This window comes from Anas acuta, chromosome 19, assembly GCF_963932015.1.
Source record: "Anas acuta chromosome 19, bAnaAcu1.1, whole genome shotgun sequence".
NCBI classification, from domain to species: domain Eukaryota; kingdom Metazoa; phylum Chordata; class Aves; order Anseriformes; family Anatidae; genus Anas; species Anas acuta.
The window spans coordinates 8,958,484-8,980,825 of NC_088997.1; the positions used below are offsets into that span (position 1 = coordinate 8,958,484).

The 22,342-nt window shown below is 42.6% G+C and overlaps 1 long non-coding RNA gene across 3 annotated transcripts in view; it reads left to right on the plus strand.

Moving 5' to 3' along the window:
* The window catches only part of LOC137842280 (uncharacterized), an 82,923-nt gene that overhangs the window by 36,459 nt on the left and 24,122 nt on the right, over nucleotides 1-22,342 (plus strand). The gene's annotated exons all lie outside the window — the stretch shown is intronic.

Genomic DNA, 22,342 nt, shown 5'->3' on the forward strand with positions numbered 1-22,342 from the left:
ATAACCAAGTATGCACAACAGCTCAATAGGATTAGGAGAAAGAGTTTCCGTTTAGTGTTTCCATAGAGCTCAGAAAAGAAATACAACAAGCAAGCTAATGTTTTCATTTGTTTGTGCAATACTGCTATACCAAAAATGACTTCTGTCAGTTACTTGAATGGAGTAAGTTGGCAGACTCTGCCCTTTTTTTCTTAGGGCTGCAAAATCTGCTCTGGGGAAGGGGTTAAGTGTGCATTGTCCCAGTATATTTCATTTTGGGATCTTTTAGGAGCTGCCATACTTTCTGGCAGCTTTGAATTTGAGTTGGTGGTGCCTCTGTTGCCACCTCATTCTCCTGAAGTCTTGTGCAACGTATTTTTTTTTTTCCTTGTAGTGTGTAAACTTCAGTTGCTGCTGTCTGTAGAGGCAGTAGTTCCATGTTCTTAGCTGCTGCGTGGAAGCCCTGCAGCACCGCTGGCAAGTAAAAGAGTCCGACTGCTTGAGTCGTTCAAACCTCTTTTCTTTTTCTAAAGCTGTTGGTAAAGTATCCTGGATTTTTCATAGAAATGTAGGAGCCTGCCTTTTAAGCTACAGTTAAGGTAAGTATTGAGCCAGTAGTGCACTGCCTTGTGTGCAGGCTTTAAAGACCAGCTGGCCTTTTCTCGCACAGTGTCAGTCATGGAACTGCCTTTCTGCTGGGAAGCTTTTGGTATGGGAAGCCACTAGTGCTAATTTGAATACAAAAAAAGGGGGAAGAAAAAAGAAATTGTAAACTTCAGCAGCTGGTGTGGATTTTCCAGATACTTACTTCTTTCTGAAAAGAAAACAGGTAATGAAAGTGTTTTTTAAAAAAAGAACAAAAACAAACAAACAAAAAGTGCTAAAAAGGTATCCTAATAGAATGAAAAAGCAACCGTTAAAAGTGAGCAGCCTTCATTTCTCTCTACTCTGCACAATGCAGGAGACTTATCAGAATTTTCTGAGCCCTTTCTGTGTAGTGCAGACTGACCTTTTAATAGAATAATTTAGTTTGGAAAAGACCTTTAAGATCATCGGGTCCAACCATCCATCTAACACTACAAGTCCACTATGAAACCATGACCCCAGGCATCATATCCACACATCTCTTAACTACCTCCAGGCATGGTGACGCCACCACCTCTCTGAGCAGCTCATACCAACACTGAACTACCCTTTCTGTAAAGAAATTCTTCCTGATACCCAATCTAAACCTCCCATGGTGTAATTTGAGGCTGTTGCCTTGTATCCTGTCACTAGGATTTCTGGCACTGCAGCCAGCAGTCTGGAAGTGTGCTTTCCTGGAGCTCACAATTTTGTCTTTTCTTGTTGCATGTGTTAAGATAAGAGGGTTCAGATTTAAGGGAGAACAGGAGAAACCACAGAATTATACCTGTGGCCACTTCCTAATGCCTCCTGCTCTGCATACGTGTTTCAGAATGGAAAGGCTGAGGAGAGATTTGCCAGCCAGGAGTACCTCACGGCACAATACATTTGTCCAGTATTTCTGGGTGCCAGCAGCAGCCAAGCAGTAGGCACAGGGCACGCACAGCTGGTGAGGCAGTTCTTGTCCATCACCAATACGTACAAGGGCAGCAAGTTTCACTCCTATTAAAGGATTCTGTCCAGACTTCACACCCTTCCTTCACCTGGATCAGAGCTCTGTCAAGGGGCAAAAGAGACCGGGCCAACTACAGGTAAATGAACTCTGATTTGAAAACTGTCTTACTGAGTTAAATCACATTGGAACTGAGGTAATAGCTCTTGCTGAGAGACAAGAGCTATTAGATTGTGCTCAGTGCTAGGCTAACATGGTTATGTACTTTCCTGCAAGCCTGGAGCACGGCCAGAGCAAGCTTAGGCTGTACTCACTAGGGACTGTGTGGCTATCCTTTAGAATAGAAGGGATAAAACTCAATTCTTTCCCCTTATCTTTAACAGTTAGGGACTGCTTTTTGTGCCCTGAAGAATGATATCTTCTCACCTTTAAAATGCTACAAATTCTTTTTCTATATTTATTTATTTATATTATTTTTATTTTTAATGTGAAATGCTAGATATGGAGTCTGTGGGGATTCGGGGCATTTGGCGTTTGTCCAACTGGATTAAAAGCCTTTATCACTTTATTTCATATACACCTTCACATCTTCTGCAACCTCAGAACAGAAGCCCTGAAAACATGTTAGGAGATCACTGCATGATGTTGATTCTTAACTAAAAGATGTTTAAGCCATTTATGTGCTGGCCTGTACGCTAATGTGGGTAGGCTGGATGCAGTGTAACTTCCATGATGCTCTTTTTTTGGCATTTTGACTCTGTCTGCACAGAATTATCGAGGAATCTGTTCAGGTATGAGATACTCTGCTTTAAAAAAGCTAAGCCACATTCTACCTGGAGGAGATTAGCATCCTTGAAGGAAGGGAGTCTGAGACGCAGAAAAGAGAAAGGTAAACTGTGAGGCTCTGTGTAGAATAGGTTATGGCTGTGTGGGGCCAGGGTATGGTGCTTCACCAGAAGCTTCCTATAGTGAAATGGAATTGGATCCCCAGAAAAACTGGCAATGGAGAACCTGTACATATGCTAACTTTTGTGGCCACTCCTGCCAACATCATGAATATTCACACAGTAGCCCTTGTGGGCATCCCCTTTTTCTCAAATGAGAATGGCTTCACGTAGCTTCTTTGAGTGGGAAAGGTTAGTGGTTTGTTCTGTTCAGACTGATTCGAGGATCCCTGAGTTCCAGTGCTAAATGAGGTTGTTATTTGAGGAAGATGCTGTCATTTAACTGTAGAATATATTAAGTTTACTTGCAGTAAACATGGAAAAAAATAGTTTGGGAACTAGATTGGTTAAAACAAAAAACTAAAACTGGTGTGAAATTGGAAAGATGTGATGGCAAGAACGGTAAGGGATTTTGTTTAAGATACTTGGTGACTTCTGCTTGGGTAAGTTTTTGTATTTCATCCATATAAATAAGAATATTTCCTTTAACTTTAGAAAGGCAATGTCTGCAATAAATTGGTGCCCTGTCTCACAGAATAAACAAGTTCATTTTCATCATGTGTAGGTGTTAATTCCTGTCACTAATTGAGCATTCTTAATGAGTTTTTGATCTTCATTTTGGGAACAAAGCCAGTTAGAGAGATGTATTTTAAGTGGAGGTAATATCAGGAAGGATATTCAGCCAGCTAGGAAACTATAGCAGTGACAGAACATAGATAATTTATTTTCCAAAATGGTATAATTGCAGACCAAAATATGGGAAAAACTTGTGCTGACTTCCATGTATATTTTTACCTGAAGAAGACAATTGAAATGTTTTCTGAGCTTGAATGTCATGCTGATTAAGATCAGGTGTCTTTTGAAATGTAAGCTAATACATGAGATTGATTATTTTAACCTTAACATTGTGGCTTCTTTCTGGCATTTTGCTTCACCAAGAAGACAGAGCACATAACTCCCCTAGCCAGCCAGTCAGATTTCCTTCCCTTGCCATCTCACCTTGCACAGTTTTGGTTTGATTTTCAACCCCGTGTCTCCTTCGATTATACTGTTACACACAGACGTCACTTCCTTCTTACAGGACTTCAATTTTGACAATAATGACTGCTACAGAAGTAAGAGAAAGTGCTAATTTTATGGCAGAATTGCCTGCCTGTCAGTGTAGGACTTGAATGACTTGTTCATTTCCGCATTGATTGACATTTGGGTGGGTTGGGAAAGTAGTTTTGCAGTGAGCTGGGACTATAGAAGAGATAAAAATGAGTGTACTTACGGAGCTACTGTTGGACACAAATCAACAGTTATAGCAGCCCTGAACTGGGGGTTCTGGGTACATATTGTATGGTTTGCTTTTGCTCACAAAATAGCTTAAACATCACCTGTAAATCAAAAATATGCTATCTCTGGTAGGGATGGTAACAGTAGTCATGGTTTGACCTTACCATTAATACGAATGGTCATCTACATTCTTTAATTTCTCTTCAGAAAATAAACTACTTTTCATCTACTGATCCTTGGGCATTTTCTCAATGCTGCCATTTTTATGTGAAAAATGAGTTTGGGACTCTTTGGGACTCCATTTTTGGGAGGTAACTTAAGAAAATTAATTGCTTTCTATTCTTCCATTTTTGACTACTGCTAGGTGTCAGTACTAGCTGGACTAATGCCTCTTCTAAGCTGATGTTTCCTAAAATAGATTTTTCCAAGTACATGTATTTGTTCTAAAAAGTTACTTGTAATTATAGCTGCTGAATTTCTACTTCCTTCTGCAGCAGCTTGGACAAGGTTGAAGACATTTGAAACTCTGGGAAACTAGAGTTGATTTAAACCTTCTTAAATGCACCAAGGACCTGTGCTGTTGCCATTAGGAGGAATAAAAGCTTAATTTTTATTTTTTAAAAAGGCAATTTGTATAGTGATGTGGATGTTTCTTACAGGGACTATATGCTAACTAATGTGCAATTACTTCTGGCAGCAGTGGTATTACTGTAGTAATACTAGCTCTTCTCATATGTTAATGGTTTTATGATTACTGAAATGATATTTTTAAGCCCAAATGTATCCAGTGGGGTTGGATATATTTAGGCAAAGTTTTCAGATTCTCTACAGGAAAGAATGAGGTGTCTAAGTGAAAACGTAGTCCTTTGAGATATTACTCAGAAGGAGCGCTTTCTGTCTGTTATATGTTAATCTTTATTATCACTAGCTTTCCACCCTTCATATTAAGAATTTCCTTGGAGAAAAGACTGCAAAATCCAAATCACTGTAATACGACATGAACAGAATAAAAGGCAGGAGCTGTAGTGGCTTACCGTGCTCAGTAATAGAGCTTTCTCCTGGTTTGTTTCAATTAACACTAGGTGGAAGTTTTATTGTATTTTGATTATATTTTATGTTGTCTTTTATATCCAGGAACATGCAAATTGTTTCTAACTTCTAAGGAGCATAAGAACAAAGGTGTTAAAGCCGTGGGGGACTGACATGCTACCAAGAATATATTTTTATTCAGGTATGGGATGAGTTTATTTTGCCTACAGGTACTCCAGGGGGTTATGTTGAAACTGCTGTCCCCTGTGTTACCACCACAGCGCAGTGGTTTGGGGTCATTACTGATCTCTCAAAACATGGATCTGCAGCAAAATTTCCTATGTCGTGTTGCCCCTTGGCAGTCCTTTTTGCTGCACCACTGCAGACGTAGGTATGCCATTAACAGAGTTGTTCAGTTTCAGAGTTTCTCATTGATTTTTTTTTTTTTTTTAGCTATATGAAACATATTTCTGCTTCTGCCAGGGATTCATTGTTCAGCTATGTTTCACGTTTAAAGGCATGTCTAGATGAAATAGTAAGCTTCATACACACAGTACCTGCTTTGCAGAGCTTTTAAAAAGTGCTTGTATTCAATTAAAAGTGGCTTGCTTGCCTTTTTAATACTCTGTGGGTTTAGTTCATACTTCAGTAATTGCTTTATTAAACATTTTGAACAGACTGGCTTTATACAGCCTTTTGAATGACTTTTTTCCTCTGCCTTTCTGTGGCTATGAGGTACACTGGATTAAAACCTGGCTTTGTATAGCATGGCGGCATCTCCTGCGCGCTGCCGGTACGCTTTGATTGCTGTCGTATCAGGCTGTGACTTGCAGCTGTGTGTAACCTACAGCTGTGTGCTGTGCAGCACCACTGCGACCTTTCTCTGGGAACTGGGCTTGTCAAAGATGTTTTGTGTACGCGTGCACCTAACCCTTTTGAAGGACATCTCTTGACAGAACGAATCTGATTTTCATGCAAGAGAACAGGTGCCTCAGCCTCTTCAGAGGGAATCCCAAGCAGCAGGCTTTTTAGCTCTGGGTCAGGGCATGGCTCCAGGAGGAGAGGATGCTACATGGGGTCACCTAAAGATTGGTGTCCTCCAGGCGGTGGGAACAGCATCTCCCTCGTGGAAGTGTGAAGTCCCCAGCAAGCAGGGAAACGTAATTCTGACTGAGGAACACACACAGCTCTCCCTGCCTGCCCTGATACTCCGTCTTTTCTTCCCAGAATAGGGATGGTTCCTGTAATAAAGGCTTAAAAGAAGGGATTTTTTTTTGTTTTGTTTTGTTTTTGGGGGGGATGGAGATGGACACGCAATTGTCTGAAGAATTAAAAGCTTTCAGAGGAAAGTGGTGGGAGGTCTTGAAAAATTAAGTTGAGCAAGGTACCAGTAAACAACAGCACTGGAAACTCTTGTGCTTGTAAGGGAATGCATCAGCTGAGATATTCCAGCAAGCCTTATCTTGTCCGTCTCTACTATAATTATCTGTCTTGGAGGCTCACAGTACTAAGGCATGATGACTACAGATGTTATCTGCTGCATGATGGAAAAACAAGCACTTTGAAAAACCAAACAAACATGGTGGTTACAGTAATCCTCTTTCCCCACAGCGGTTTTCAAATCATGCAAACATAAACAAATTCTATAGAATTTGGAGCAAGTGTAATCTGTTCCCATTCAAAGAGAGCTGGATTGTTGCTTTTCACAGCTTTAGCTTATGAAATCTGTAATGTAATTATAGTGTAGAAATAGCAAGAATGGAAGGAATTTAGCTTAATGTGCAATGAGTTCTCAAAAGGGAGATAAATACAGATACTGCAGGGAACTATGCACACATTGAGCAACACGTCCACTGAATGGAAATCACGTCTTGACCTGGAGAACGTGCTGCTCACCTCCTGAGCAGACGGCACTGGCAGGGAATGCGCTGGAGTTTCACCTTTCTTGTGACTTATTTCTTGTCAGAGGTTGGTCCAAGTCAGCTCTGTTTGTGCCATCAAGGAGCCAGGAGCAGAGCTGAGCTGGGGAGCAGGAGATGCAGGGATAAATGCTGTCTGCTTTCCTTAATCTGGGGCTCAGGAGCACAGTTTAGTGTTGGCTGCACGCTAGATGTGTCTTACTGATTTTAAGCTACCTGCTGATGGCCCTGCTTAGCTGGTGAGCTCCATGAGCACGTGCTGAGAGTTCCCCCTCCTGTGCTCTGATGCTCCAGCCAGAAGCTGGGAGAGGGAGCTGCTGCTGTACCTCAGGGGGACCTCTGCTGCTGCTGTTCTGGGAAAGGGGAATGTAGCTGCCTGTACAGCCCGTTTTGGCACTACCAAGGGACATTTTTCAGGGTCTGTAGCTGGCTAAGTGAAGGGGAGAGTCTAGGTGATGCCATGGTGGGTGTTAAAGAAGGTATTAAAAATGGCTGGTGCAAGTTAGTGTGGCTGGCCTACTGCCCGAAAGCATGGACAATTGTGGGAAGGCTTGAAATGTGTTTTCATGACTAGAACTATCCATATAAAAGCGTTCTTCACAGCTCTTGTATCTTTCACAAATAAATTATGAGAGGAAATATCTTTGTATTGAAACATTTGAGTGGTGTAGTTAATAATGCTCAATTACATGTAGCAAGGACCTGAAACATCCATAAATAACGGCAACTACAGCGTGGAACAAACGAACAATTGGCCTTGTGCGTGTAGTTCACTCATGCACCTGATAATGCAAATGTGAAATTCAATGCGAAATCCTCTCCTTTCAAGTGCCAGCCCTTGTTGTCAGAACAGGATGTGCCCAGCGGTGGAAGTGGCACCGTCCTGGGGTGGAACCTCCTGGAGTTCGGTGTATGCAGCCTGGCTGCTGTTCCCGACGTGGTGGGTTCAGAACTGCCTTTCTGGCTGGTGTTCAGACAGAGGTGCTGTTAGCTGACTTGGCGAATGTAGGTGAGTCTATTGGGGAGTTCTGGCATTAGCTGGATCTCAGAATTGGACAGGAGTTTGGAGTGGGAGAGTGAGAGAAAGGTCTGGAGAGAGGGGAGAGGAGTGGAGAGAAGGTAAGTCTGTTTTGGGGGTCTGAAAGTCTAAGCATGACGTGTGTGTGTGTTTTTCTTTTTTCTTCTCCAAATGGGCTTTATCCAAATAGGATAGAAGTCCTAATTGAGGGCTGCAAAGTATTTGTTCTGCACTCAGTGTTCAAATGTTTCAAAATTGGCACCTTTGTGTGCCATATAACTGGGGAAATCAAATGTATTTACAAAAATGTAGTCTCTGCCAAACAAGGTCAGCCGTATTTATGTGTGCTGGCTGGATCTCACCTCCTCAGAGGAACCCTGTGTGTGTATTGGAACACCATCAGCTTTGCTTTTTAATGTTGTGTGATTTGATCTGTCCTGCGTTGTTGCTGTTAGCCTTGAGGCTAATCTTTAATACATGTTCTGCCTGTGCCAGCAGTCCAGAGCCTGTCAGATGGTGCTGAGGCTGGGCAGGCGGGCACTGGGTAGAGCTCTCCACCTTGGTGCTCGCTGCTTCAGCGAGAGCAGCAGCACAACGCCTGCCTCAAGAGTGGGTCTGTTACTGTGATACCTGAAGCCGGCAACCTCCTCTTTGCTGCTTTTTTCCTTACAGATACCTTAAATGTGAGCAGGAAGAGATTTGCAGAGTCCTTCCCCGTCCCGTAGAAATTGCTCCACCTTGTTTACCAGGTGGAATTGGCTCCTGCCACATGCTGGGGGAGCTCCGGGAGCGTGCACTGCTGCTCACCGGGTCTGCACGACCTCCCTGGCCAAGGGGCGCCCCACTCACGGTGCAGGATCGCGCCCTCAGTCTTGCAGACACCCAGTGTTTTGTACTAGGGCGAGGGAGGCATAAGACTGAGAGACAGACACAGAAGTGAAGACCTAGCATTTGTTGTTCAGGGTTTTAAGTTTCACAGGCATGAAGCTACAGCAGGGCGAGTTGTTTACATCCCTATTAATCACACTCTGGCAGTAAAACAGCTCTGTTTAAAGCTCGTCTCTGTTGTGGAGATAAGAAAACACAGAAAAGTTGTTAGAAATTAATTTTGACTGTGTATCAAATTAAATGTGTTAAAGCTCTCTGTACAGGAACTGTGTCAGAGCTGGAGTGGCTTTAATTTGCTTTTCATGTGAAATGGCATTGAGGCATTTTCATTTTGAAATGAGAGAGTTCACTCCAGGGTTTATAGCACGCTCTGCAGAGAAGCCCATATGCAAGTTTTCAGCTGTGATGTTTGCAGGCTGTTGAGGAGTGGGTTATTTTGTAGTTGTTCATCTCTTGATGCTCTCCTTTCATTTTAAGCCTGTGCTAATGAGCTGCGGCATTCTGCGAGGCCTCTGGGTGGACGTGTGGCCTCCTCCTTGCCTTCAGTGAGATCGTGGAGGCAGGGCAGTAAGACAAGATGGCAGTGAACCATTGTGCTGGCTGTGCATTTAAAACCACCTACTCTTGGCATCTCCGCGCTAGTAAAACTGGCACATCACCTAGTAAGCAGGCAGGACGCCATCCTGACAGATGGCTGTGGAAGCAAGCAGCCAAGAGGCTATACATGAGCATCAAATGCATTTGTTGAGGGCAGGATACCCAGCCAGAAGTGTCTAAGTGGTTTTCAACCCAGAACTGCTGAGCCTATATTCATGAGAATGTCATTGATGCTTCAGCTCAGAGCTGGATGAACTGGTAAAGGCAAAGCTGGAATTCCCAGATCACAGACACCGAGGTCCTGGGAAGTTTTAGATTAAGTTTTGCCTGCCACAGGGCATGAAAAGGAAAAGGCTATCATGCTGTCCCTTACATTTCTCTCTCAAAGTGCTCTATGTAGAAAGAGCAGTGCTACATCCTCATCTATTTCTGGTTAATTAGTCAAGGATGCTGCGTACCTCATGGATTTCTTTATTTTTTAAACATTAACAGTATTTCTGTAGTTAGGATCCTTTGGCAGGCTTGCATATTAATGCCAAAATACTACATGGTGGGGATAATGTCTGTGTTATAGCAGTACAGCGCACTGCTGATTGGCTTTCTCAGGGCAATGGAGTGGGACTCGGTATTTCTAAATCTAGCCCTTTGCTGACGTAGCACCACAATGCATGAAATTACTGTGCTTCATCTTGAAAATTGTTAGCTTTTCACTAACTGCTCTGATTGGAAAGCAAATGATAGGAAACTTCTTCCAATTCTTTTTACGTAATTGAACTTGAAAGAATACTTTGAAACCAATATAATTTTTTAAAGAAAATTTTACGTAAAGCTCTAGTTTAGTGAATCTGAAACACAGCTGGCACCCACAGAAGTATTGTCCTTGCTCATCTGTGGGTCCGCAGCATGCACTTTTACACTGTGTAATTACACTGATGAGCTTTATTCATAGAGTAATCAGATCAGTGTCTGGTAAAAATGATTTTTTTTCCACTTCATGACATAAGGAGATTATTTTCATTTAGTAGGTTTCAGTTTGTTGGTGCCAATATGTTAAAATAACGAAATAAATGGCTCGTGGTCATGTGGGACAGTTGGAACACAGTGCGTAAATTTGTGTTCAGATAGGAAGGGGTCCCAAGGGGAGGGTTTAGCATGTATTTCCATATCTTGCAAGGGAAATAATGGTGTTTAAAACTGTCTGTTCCTCACCTAACTATTTATTGGTGTTGCAATGATACCCGGAGGCCCTTCCTGACAGGGAAGCAGTTGCCCTGCAAAGTGGAGCCCCTGGTGCAGGGGCAGTTGGTAACTGCACACCTCGGCCAAGCTTTCCCAGCTCCCCTGGGTGTTCTGGCAGCACCACTGGTAGAGTCTGGGTTTTAATCCGTGCTCATTAGGCTCCTCTGGCTTTCTGTGTGGAGCAGGCTGAGAAACCTCATCTGTATTTTCTGCATCATGATCATAGTTTTCCCCTTTTGTTATTATATTACAGAAAAATGAAGCCTGGAAGAACTTGTAAGCTGTTGCACTGTCTTGAATTTTCTGTTTAGAGGCAAATTATGATTGTCCGCTCCCCTTCTTCATTTCACCTAAGAAGGAATATCTGTAACTTAAGGGACTTAACAATGCAACAACCCGAGTAATACACATGCAAAACAGCTAAGTCTGTATTTTACTTTGTTTATTTGAATTAAAAATAAAGCAAATGGAAGTTAATGTATGCGATTTACTAGAAATAAGTAGTTTTCATATTAAAGAATATTGTACCCTAATTAATAATTCAGCTAAGGTCTGGTGTTGACCTGTTTTTTTATTGCATATTGTTATGACTCCACAGTATTATGACTGAAGAGAGCTATTGTGGGTCTTCCAAAATTCAAATGATGCTATAAATCTCCTTCAAACCAGTAATGTGTTAATTAAATAAATGTATTGTGCATGCCTTTTGAACATAGACATTCATTATTTTGCTTGATGAAGTGACCTTAGCCAGAATTTGCTAATGTCCAAAGGGGTAAGCTTGTGACCTCAGAAACGTGGTTAATTTTAATTAGTCAAAGACGCGCTCAGGCTCTCTGTAGCTTTGAAACATTTGAATTCAGTTTTGATGGCATTATTCTCAGGGAGCATGAAACAGATGCACATAATTCTTGTTAGCATATTACTTGAAGTTGACTTCAAACATGTGTTCATTGTTAATTGTTAGGCTGTTTGCATCCATTGGGAATCCAGTCTGCCAATTTTTTTGAATATTATTACTACTACTATTACTGTTTGTAACTCACACCTAGGAGCCTGTGTCATGTGGTGGGCCCTTCTTATGGTAAGGCCTGTTTGGAAAAGTCTCTGCTGAAACAAGTTTAGAGAATAAGCCTTGGCATTTCTTGCTTGGTTTTGTCTTGTATAAGACGGGCTTCTTTAAAGGAGTTGCTTCTTATTTTTATTTCTAGTTCCCACTTTGATTATTTTCTTTTCTATTCTGTTTGCAACACAAGGGTGGTGGCCATCCAAGTGTATTCTTGCAAATTCTGATGGGAGCGTGACGGTGACCTGCTGAGCACAGCTGTCAGCTTTGAGGTCCTGCCTTGAGGATGGCACTCTGCCTGAATGGAGGATCTCAGCTTTTGGCACTTTGTAATGGGAAGCACATCTATCGTATAAGTAATGTTAGTTTTTTTTCCTTTGTACTTGAATATAAGATCATGAATGTTGGCCTAAATTTCAATACTAGGTAGTACTGTGTATGTTCAGGTATGTGCAAAGCTGAAAGTAACTCATTAGTAACTTTTAAATTGCTACTAGGCTGGGATAGGTTTTTTCTTTCAATAGAGAAGGGCTGGAGGGGAAAGAAAATAAATGTTGTATGTATAGGAGTAATATCCTGTACTTAAAGCTTTATTGCAGTTCAGTGGGTTCTGTGCACCCCAATGGGTCTAAGAGGTGCAAGTGGGATCAGAACCAAGATGTTCATGACCAGGTCACCTCCCATATATTCATGCTCCAGTTTCTCTTGGGTAATTAGCGATCTTTACAGGGCAAAAAGATCTATTTTAAGCTTGTTTTCTTGGGTGTGGCTTCTGTTGCTTTTTTTTTTTTTTCCTGCCTCTGTCCTGTTCAGTCTCTTTTCCCAAACAAAGTCTTAGAAACTGCCAAGATGTCGGGCATAGATCTGAGAGCAGCCTGCCCAGGTAACTGAACAATATTTTGCTTGCTCTGCTCTACCTGTTCAGTTCAAGAACTGAAGTCAGGAGGAGTAACTTTATGATTCTTATTGCGACTAGTTAAATACTGTAACTGAGAGGGGGAAAAAAAGGATATTAAAATGGAAGTTGAACAGAATGTTAACCTGGAAGAGAATCTTTACTTATTAATACTTCGAGAATATTTTTTTTTAAACTGAGATTGAATAGTTTTACTTCTATATCTAAAAAGTAAAGACTCAAGAAGAATTAGCATGTTGATATCAAACAATCAGTTTTAAACTACTGTGCACTATTTCATTGTCCAAGTGTGCACTTTTTCACCAAAATGGTCCTAGCAGAAATGGATTCCAGGTGACTCTGCGGTTTTCTGATTTACTTCCAAGCTTCCGAAGACAAGAAATGCTCTCAATAATGGTATGCCAGATGAGCATACTTTCTCCTGCATAGTCCCCATTGATTTACCAATTCCTGGTTATTTTATCTTACATCAATATTATGATGTCCCAACTGTGTGGGATTTTTACCTAGATGAAAATCCTGGGGATTTCTGGTTTGAGGTGCAATGGTAGTTCATTAATTCCCCGGTGTAGTCGGTAGCTAGTATATTTCCAATGAATACTTTTTATGCAAGAGTGAAGGTTAAGCTTTTACGGTTATTTGGTGTAATACCATTGCAAGACAATTTTCTTGCTGAGATGGTGTTGAAAGGATTGGCTGAGCATAGCTCTGCAGCCGTGCTTTGTCAGGCTGGAGCCCTGATTTGCAGTCTTGGCTGTGGTTCCCTTCCTCCCAAGTCTGGAAGGAGCTGTAAAGTTAACAGTCAGTTCTCTGCAAAACCTACCTGCCTCGTGAAAATGTTGGAAAACATTCTTGGGGTGATAGCGTGTATTAACACCTCTCTAGCTGGGCAGAAAGACGTTAGGCAGACAGTTTCTCCTGTAGCTCTGGAGTGATTCATGCTCTGTGTGGCACTTGGTCTTGAATGCTTTCATTATGTGTTTTTATTCCTTTGTAATGTTCTAAGTGTAGACGAGAGGCTTGAATTTGGTTATTTTCTCAATGACGTAAGTTGGATTCAAAATCCAGTAAGATGTGGCATTTGCAGTGAACAAGTTTGAGGAGAAAATCTGGCACCTGCGTTTGTTGGGTCCAGTAACCGGGAACCTGGAGCTTGGGCATGTCTGGCGCCTGGGCTTGCTTGTGCCATGCTGCAGTCTCCCCCCTGTGTGCAAGTACTGGTCACTTCCTCACGTTTTTAGAGCTCTTTGGAGTCCAGTCAATAAAATAGTGAAGCCATGCAGTGATGGTTTGGAAGTTTTGATCAGGACGTTGGAGTGTGTTTGAGGGTATGTTTTGCACCTTATGTGCATGTGAAGGTTTACAGTCAATACAAGCAAACTACGCCCACCCATTTAAAAGTAAAGATGTACCTAACACATTTCATCGGGTAATGAGCCAGGTGAGGCGCTACTTTCTGCAGAATCTGCAGCTGAATTGCTTTAATAAGGAAGGTGGATATTATTGTTCCTCTGATAGCAAACCCCACATTTCTGTAAACACAATTTTGAACTCCTGAGTAGAATGTGCAGCCCCTGAAGGCCTGTTGTACTTGTACTCGAGAAAGGGAAGTGAACTGTTGTGGGGTTAACTTGGTAGCCTAAGGGAGGAAGGCTGGTAGACTGCTGCGTGTTGGTCAACTGATTAAAATCATGCCTGCTCTCCTAAAGATTCAAGTTCGTGGCAGCGTACCCAGTAAAGGTGATGTGGCAGAAGCTTCTCTAGCTGGGGTTTTGGAATTTTGGTAAACTTCACTTCATAAACATACTGCTGTTTGTCTCTGCAGCAGCTATGCTTCACAAGTGATCAGCAGAGAAAATACTTCAGGCTTCTGTTGTAACAGAAGACTTGCACTTATTTCTCTCAAAGTACATCGTTAAGGTAGACAGCTGTCCCTGCAGCTGTTTTAGAATAGGGCAATGGAGGTAGGGTGTACTCTAAGTCATAAACGATAGTGGCAGAGATTAGGACATCTTTCTGCTGAATCCAGCATCTAAAGGGCTTTATATAACAAGTTGGGAACGCAGAGATTCACTATTCCCACCTCTCCCCGTGCTTATCACAGATGGTAGTGCCTCCATGTATGATGGTATCTCGCATGGCAGTGAGCTCATGACTGCTGCGACGTGCTTCTGCACACTGCAAGGCAGAGCCCCGTGCATTTCAGTCTGTCTTGTCTAAATGGCCGTGGTACCTCCTGAGGTAAGCACCTGATTGTTGCTTTGTCTGCTCTGCTTCTGTTGGATTTTACTGGGGCCTAGGGCAGCCCTGCAGTGGGAGGGAAGCTCTTCCTGCTGACCGCAGCACCTTTCCTTGGGCCAGCCGTGTTATGCCCCCCAGCAAGAGTGGATCAAAGCAGCCGTCTCCTCTGCTCTCACCTCCTGGCTCATCTGATCAGGGTGGGGAGTCCTCAGCTCATGGGTCTGCTTCCGGGGTGATTTCAGGATTTTCTTCTCTTGCCAGAAGATAACAGAGTGGCAGCGTGGTGGCTTCATGCTGGAGCTGCCTAAGCTTCACCATGCTGCGCTGTCACTCTCCCTCCTCAAAGGATTAGGGGGAGAAACTATGAAGTAAAGGCTGTGGGTTGTGATAAGGCCAGGGCATTACCATCATGGGCAGAACAGACTCAGCGTAAGGGCGATAAATGCCATTGATTGCCTATTGCTAGCAGACTAAAGTAGTGAGAACTAAAAGCAAACTAAAAACATCTTCATCGTCATCCAGCCTCTTCCGCCTCGTACCCCTGAGCAGTGCTGGGCAATGGGGGCTGCCGTGGGTCTGTAAGGGTATTGGTGGATAACGGGCTGAGGGACTGGCAGTTCTAGCAGTGCTCCCTGTTTGCTGAATTAGTGGATACTGCCAAGAACAATCAAACAAACCCCCCACAAAAACAGACAAAAAAAAAAAACAACACAACAGAAACACTGGTGGGGTAGGGGTGAGGGTATGGTATTGTCCAAGAAGATCTCTCCATTTTAACTCCATGGCTACCTTCTGTTCTGGACAGTGGCACCCACACCTCTAGCCAGGTGGGAAGGAAGCACCAGAGTGCAGAGGCAGCGTGGGCCTTCCTCGAAGGCTCGAGTTGACCTGTGGAGACATGGCACCACTTCATTCATTGTGCTCTGTCATGTGTGTGACCAGGGATGTGTTGTGTGATCTGTCAGATGACAAAACAGCTGCTCGAGGGATGTGCTGGCTGGGATCTCCGCCCATGTGCTTCCTGCAGGAGGCAGAAGTACCAAGTGTTGATCTGTTTTAACCATCCTATATCTAGGAGGCAATTGAATGACTCTGGGATGTGGTTTGGCTGCTGCGCAAGAGAGCTGCTGAAGACATGGCTTGCTTTATTTAATTTATTTTATAAACAGACTTCTGGGGGCATGTTAGACTTTGAAAGACCTTTTCCCCTCCTCCTTCCCTGCAAAAGAAAAAAGTTTCCCTTGCCCATATTGCTTTAGGCCCATATTTCAAAATGACACATTGGTACCAAAGATTGTAGAGCAGAGCACATCGCTCATGATGCATTGCTCCCTATCCACATAATTCCTCCACTTTATGATCAAAATAAAACACTTGAAATATGTTCTACTGTGCTGGGTGGGAGAGAGAACAAAATGCTGGAGGGGAACCTTTAAGTAGTATCTCTCTGGACTTATTTATAAGATTGCACTATTTCTTTCCCCCAACCCTTTCCCTGTTTCTCCTCCTCCTTTCCTTCAAATATTCTGACTGGTGCTGACAGAAATGATTATAGCTTATGAGTGATAATATAATTCAGTTTCCCTCAAGGAGAGATGCTATCAGAGAAGGTTTTTTTTTTTTAAATATACTGGTTGAAAAGAGCCATCTTTCTTCCTAGAAGAACAGTTATTAATCTCTTACTAGTACATTTTCATATCGTTTTGGACATTTATTTCCATGCTGTGATATTATAAAACCAGGCATTTGTGTCAGTTTTGATGCAGTGCAACATGCTGGAACATGAAAAGGCGTAATTACCACTGTGGTCATTTGAATTGCTAACCAGATCCTGACATTTTCAAATCGGACCAATTTCTTAGTGATCCAGAAGTGAGCCTGGGTGCTGTATGAGCTGCATTTCAATTAGGCAGCTCAACATTTAAAAAGGAAGCGCAGAGTGCTCGCATCCCCAGAGCATTGCTCAAATGAAGGAGTGCTTTGCCAGTTTTGTATTGCTTCTCTAGATGAAATGTTTTGCTTGTGAGTTCTTTGATAAAATTGTAGGTAATTGTTAATTTTGATACATCTGAAATGTTTAAGAAGGTCTCCTTCAGGAAGTTTTTCTTCGGCTCTAACTGTTGAAAAATGGACATCATCATAGCAAGCTGCTGCGAGATCAGTTTGAATGCTGTGCACCTTCACTGTGTGAGCTGCTGGAGCTCCTGAGGATTTGATGTGGAAGCTGTTCTCTGGGCCCTGTTCATCTTTGTGTGTGGTGCGAGCTTCATAACTTGAGCACCTGAGGTGATTGGGGAGCTTCATGGTGGCTAGTGGCTGCCCTTGTCTGTGCTTCTGGGTGCTGCTGGCACTTTGCTGGTGGGTGTTGCACAGAAGTCGTCTTGTTCCAGCTCTGCTGCTTGGCAGGAGGCGAGGTAACAGTGCAGGGCCCCAGGGAGAGAGATGGCCTGCTCTGTGGCCTTCACGAGTACAGGGCGTGACACCCTGTGACATCAAAGGCTTGTCTGCAAGGGTAATCCAGGGGCTCTCAGCATCCTATGGCCTTCCAGCCCTCTAGGCCCATGTCATACAGCCAATAATTGATGGTATGTCTTAGACCTGGAGCTAAAGAGAACAGTACAGGAATCATCCTGAGCATAAGAATGAGAAGAAAGAACATTTACTTAGGTTATGTGGAGCAAAAGCAGTAGTTGCAAAAACATCTCCCTGTTAGTTCAGTAACAGCATTGGACAACATAAGGACAGAAAGCGTAGAACATCCCAAGTGTTCTGAATTGAAATACTTGCATAGGATTACTTTTTTTTTTTTCTCTCACCTTCATGGAAAGGTTTGTAATAAATATCTGAAGATCTGGACAACCCTCCCACTCCCCTTACCCCATTTTTTCTTTGAGAAGTGCCAAAGTGTTTTCCCACAAGGAAAAGTTGAATTTTTAGTTTAGTCTGGGGAGGTGTGTTGTTCTTTTCCTTGTGTGGACAAAATCATCATTTTCCTTAAGCTGTAGATCTGTTTATCGAGTCAAGAAGAGAAAGGAAGATGACAGAAACCAGCTGCAGGCTTCTTTTAAAGATCAGACTTCAACCTTTCATATACAGGGATTTCACCTTTTGTGCCTGAAAATACCAGATTTGCATATCTGTCATAATGTTTTTTTGCATTGAACTATGGAAATATAGCTGTAGACAAATGAAGCTAAAACTTGGCTTAATGGTTGTTTTCTTCACAACTCTTTGTGTCTTAGAGGATTGAGAGAAGTGTTGTAATTTGTTTTTGTGAAAGTATTTGAAATACAGATTTTTTTTATTTTTTTTTATTTCTGGCATGCAGTGCTGTGGCTGCTGGAATATTAGTCGTCAAAGCTATCCTTCCTGAACTCTGTCCTTCTCAAAGGGAGTCTTTGGATCTCCTTGAATCTCCCAGGAATTCTGGTATGACTAAAGCATGTTGGCGGCGTTTGTTGTGTATTTAATGCAGTCTTTTAGGAAGTGGAGTCGATCTTCAGAACCCAGATAATTTGGGCATGTTGTGCTTTGCAGTCAAGTTGCCAGTGGATAATTTCCATGCAACAGATGTGTTTGATTATGGCAACCTGGGGCATGAAATTACTCCTAACGCTAAAACTGGCGGCTTCAGTACAGCGCGGGGCTGTGCAGCTCTTGCCACTGCAGAGCTGTCTAGACACCTCACCCAGGGAGCCAGGCCCCCAGGTAGAAAGCACCGTATGTGTGTGTAACAAAAGCTCTCTGCCAGACTGAAACAGGTTTAAAAATACAATTTAACGCATATTGGTAGTCCCGAGAAGTAAGTCTGTTCTGATTGTGAAACTCCTGGGGGGTGGGATTGGAATCTGTGGGGCAAATAAGACGCCGTGCGTGGTTATGGATTGCCCTCTTAGAGGGACACACATGAAGAAGGGAAAGCAGTCTGTGCAGCCCGGCGTGGGGCACAGCTATCACCGTATGCTGGTTGCGTGAGTGACAGTGGGCTTATGATGAGAAGTGTGTGGTGCAAGAGTTGAGACGGGGATTTTGTAACCAGCTGTCCCTGGTCTGCTTGACCTTCCACCAGAATTCTGTGGGTGGTTTTTAATTTTAATGAAAAACGTAGGGAAATGGGTAACTAATGGTATCTGTGGCTGAAGCTGTGAAGGTTAAAGTCCAAAGCATGAAGCAATTAAACAACTTGTTGGTATTTGTCCTGTGGCTTGTTCCAGAAAGTGCATCATGTCAGAGCATCTCAGCTGCTTTCATAGCCACGGACTACTTGCATATGCAGTGCTACTCTCTAGAATGAGCATTGTGCTCTTTTTACTGAAGAACAAATACCACATTTCCTTAGGGCATGACTGCAGATGGGATTATGCGTGCGTGTCTATAACATGGCATGCATTCTCCAGATACAATTGGTATCATATTATTAAATTGGAGTCCAATTTCTGTGGCATTTTAGAGAGATGCTTGGGAGCATTGCCATAGATTTGTGCTTCAAGCCAGCCAGAATAGCAAACTGTTAGGATACTGCCCCAGCTTGGAGGTGAGGTAAAGGCTTGTGGACAGAGCAGTGGTCACTGCCATCCACTGCTCATTCCCTCCTTTGTCTGATGAAAGTGAACTTCTTCTTGTCCCTTGTGGAGGCATTCTGGCCCCATGTCATCTTTCCATCAAGAAGCCATGTCACCTGCAATGACAGCAGTGACATCAGTAAGTGGCTTGCAGGGATGCAAGAAAGCATTGCACTGAACAAAACTTGTCAGCTTTAATTAGGGGTGTTGAATGATGCCTTGAAAGCCTGTAGGTATAAACAGACAAATAAGCTGGTAGAATTAAAAACAGATGTTAGAACTTAACTCCTTTAATAACAACATCCCCTGCCTCATCCCCATTAAAAAAAAAAATATAAAAATCTTATGTCAGTTAATGCCCAATTCTATTTATACATTTCTCATTTACATGCAGATTTAGCATAATGCGTTCAGGAAGACAACATGCTTTTTATTTGAACAGAGATGACTGTTAGGTTTTCTCAGATCTCTGTTCTTACATTCTTCCTAGTCACTTGTCCAGGTAGAAGGGACTTGACTTAAGAACTGGCCAGGTCATATCTTAACCTCCATGAACTCCAGGTTGTCCAAAAGAGCAAATAAAATTTGTAGTAAAATCCTACAGAAATGTCACCTGGATTAGTAGAGGGTACACTGAAGACTCTTAACACAAAACTCCTTCAGTGCTTAGAAAGACAAGGAACCCCTTCCAGGTGCAGTGTTTCCAGGGTCCCTGTGCCTTTCCAAAGCAAGCTGTTAATCATGACCATATGCAGCTGTGAAAACGAAGCAGGCACAGCCCTGACCTAAACAGTGGGATTGCACAGCCTCTGCCTGTGGCCATGGCAGATGATGCATAACATGTGTTAAGCCAACTATTAATGAAGAGGAGGAGAGGAAAGGTACCATGGCTCCCTTTGCTCTCAGGTAAATCTACATCCCCTTGAGTTTGTCTTTGCAATTCTAGTTGCAAAATGCCATATGTTGCTCTAAGCCAACAGAGCACAAGCAAGCTGTAGTCTTCATCTCCAGGGTCTGAACTGAGGCTGGAGCTGCACTGTGTCTTGGAAGGAGGTCCATGGAAGTGAACAGAGTCTTGACCAAAAGGCTTCTTCAGTAAACCTGACTTGGAGATGTGCAAATGCTTTCCAACTGACTTTTTTAGCAGATTGATCCAAGGTCCAACAGCCTGTGGCAGTGATGCCAGAGAGCACCTCGGTGAATTCTGAGTAGTGTTTGGCAAGGCTGCCACATTTTGAGAGGAAAAACGAACATGAAAAATAAGGTCTTCCATTACTGCGTCCTGCTGAGTTGCTCACATGGCCAGAGCAGAATCCCCATGATACACAAGCAAAAGGTGGCAGTTGAGCAGCAACTTGCCTCCGAGAGGCAGCCTCTCCAGGCTCCCATAACTGTTTGTCTCTTGGCTTAATGCTGAAATTGGAAAGAGAAAATACAGTCTGGCGTGGGTCTTCTGAAGCAGAATGCAGCATGTTCGAGTGGTGGGAACACAGCTCAGAGCACAGCTTTTCCCGTCAGCTTCCTTAATGGATTCACATCTTTGGGAACTTTTTTAAACATAAGTTTTCCTTTTGGTATGTACCTAGAGAGAAAAATCAGTCTCTGATGTAACTGCTCTTGCCATTTGTAAGTGATGTATTTCTCTGGATGAAATATCTCTTGTCAGACTTCCCTATTGGACTTTGCTGGCACCTGAGGACTGAGCAGTGAGCATGGGTGTTCTTCATGATGACTAATTGGAAGGCGCTCTTTCAACTATTAGTCATTGTTTTTCCTGCAGGCGAGGCCTGTATTTATGATGTAAGCTGCAAATGCTCCAATAAATTACAGATAGGCATGTAACTGTTTAAATCCATGTGCTTGGATGAGAGGCAAGACTGGAAAAATAAGAGCAATTCTTGATCTATTCACATTTTCACAGTGAGTGATTTCAAGGTTAAAAGTACCTTCACAGATTTTTACTCAGTTTTTATATTACTTGCTTGATGTAGAAGGTAGGTGGCAAAACAGGAGAGAGTCGTGGTGAGGTCCCAAGTTATAACATAACTGCTTCATCAGAGTATTCGACAGAACGTATGTAGTACTATGATGTAAAGATAGAGTATGTGTTAAATAGATTGACTAAGTATGTGGCTTGAGGGCATAGCTTCCGTTTTTATGTATTGAGCTTGCTGATGCTCACAGCTCAATAAGATATGATTAGTCTCCCAATCGTTGATATGGCACTACTGTAAAACATTGCTCCTGTTTCTATTCATTTTACTGAACTATGTCATGCTGAAAGCAGAATAATGGGCAGTTATAGCTGAAATCAATAGCCATTGTTTCTTTTTTTCTACAACATTAATATGGGAAAAAAATAAACATAGGGAGTATAGATTTCTTCTGAGAATTAGGAGAGTAGAAGTCTCAGAAAATGTGGGTGTATGAAAGATGACCATGTATATATTGAAATGAGTCTTCTATACCTTCTCCAGTTCATATGCACGTAAAACTTGAAAGTACAGAGGAGAATGTATAGAACATTGCCTGGGGACCTAAGAGATGGTGAGCTAAGATCTGCATCACCTGGGTTCTGGTGAGCAGGGCTTACTGCAGCAGTGCAACCCCATCTCAGCAGGCTGTTGGATTCTTCCCTCAGAAGCATTGCTTCAAGCTGAACGAGCAGTTTGATAACTCTGCCTTTTGAAGACATTTGTCATGGTTGAACGTCTTGCTGTCTGACAGTAAAAACAACAAAATCCCCCTGCCACCAAAATCCCCCACACCTAACAACAAAAACCCTGAAGAAACAAAAGCACAAGCACCCTGAGGAAATACTGGTATGGATGATTTAATATAGACGTGGTTCTGCTCCTAAAATGGCTTTCATTTTTATCTGGCTGTAATGGGCCTGAGGCTTTCAGTGTTTGCAGTCTGAAACTAGATGTAGTGAAATTAAGAAATTGGTTTAAAATCCTGTCGTTGAAGGTGAGTAACTCTTGGATCAAGATCCATCTTGTGGGGGGGTCCGTCACTGAGGAGTTTATTTCTAAAAGAAATAGTCAAGCTTCGCTGGAAATTTTGCTCCTGCTGCACAAATGCACTACT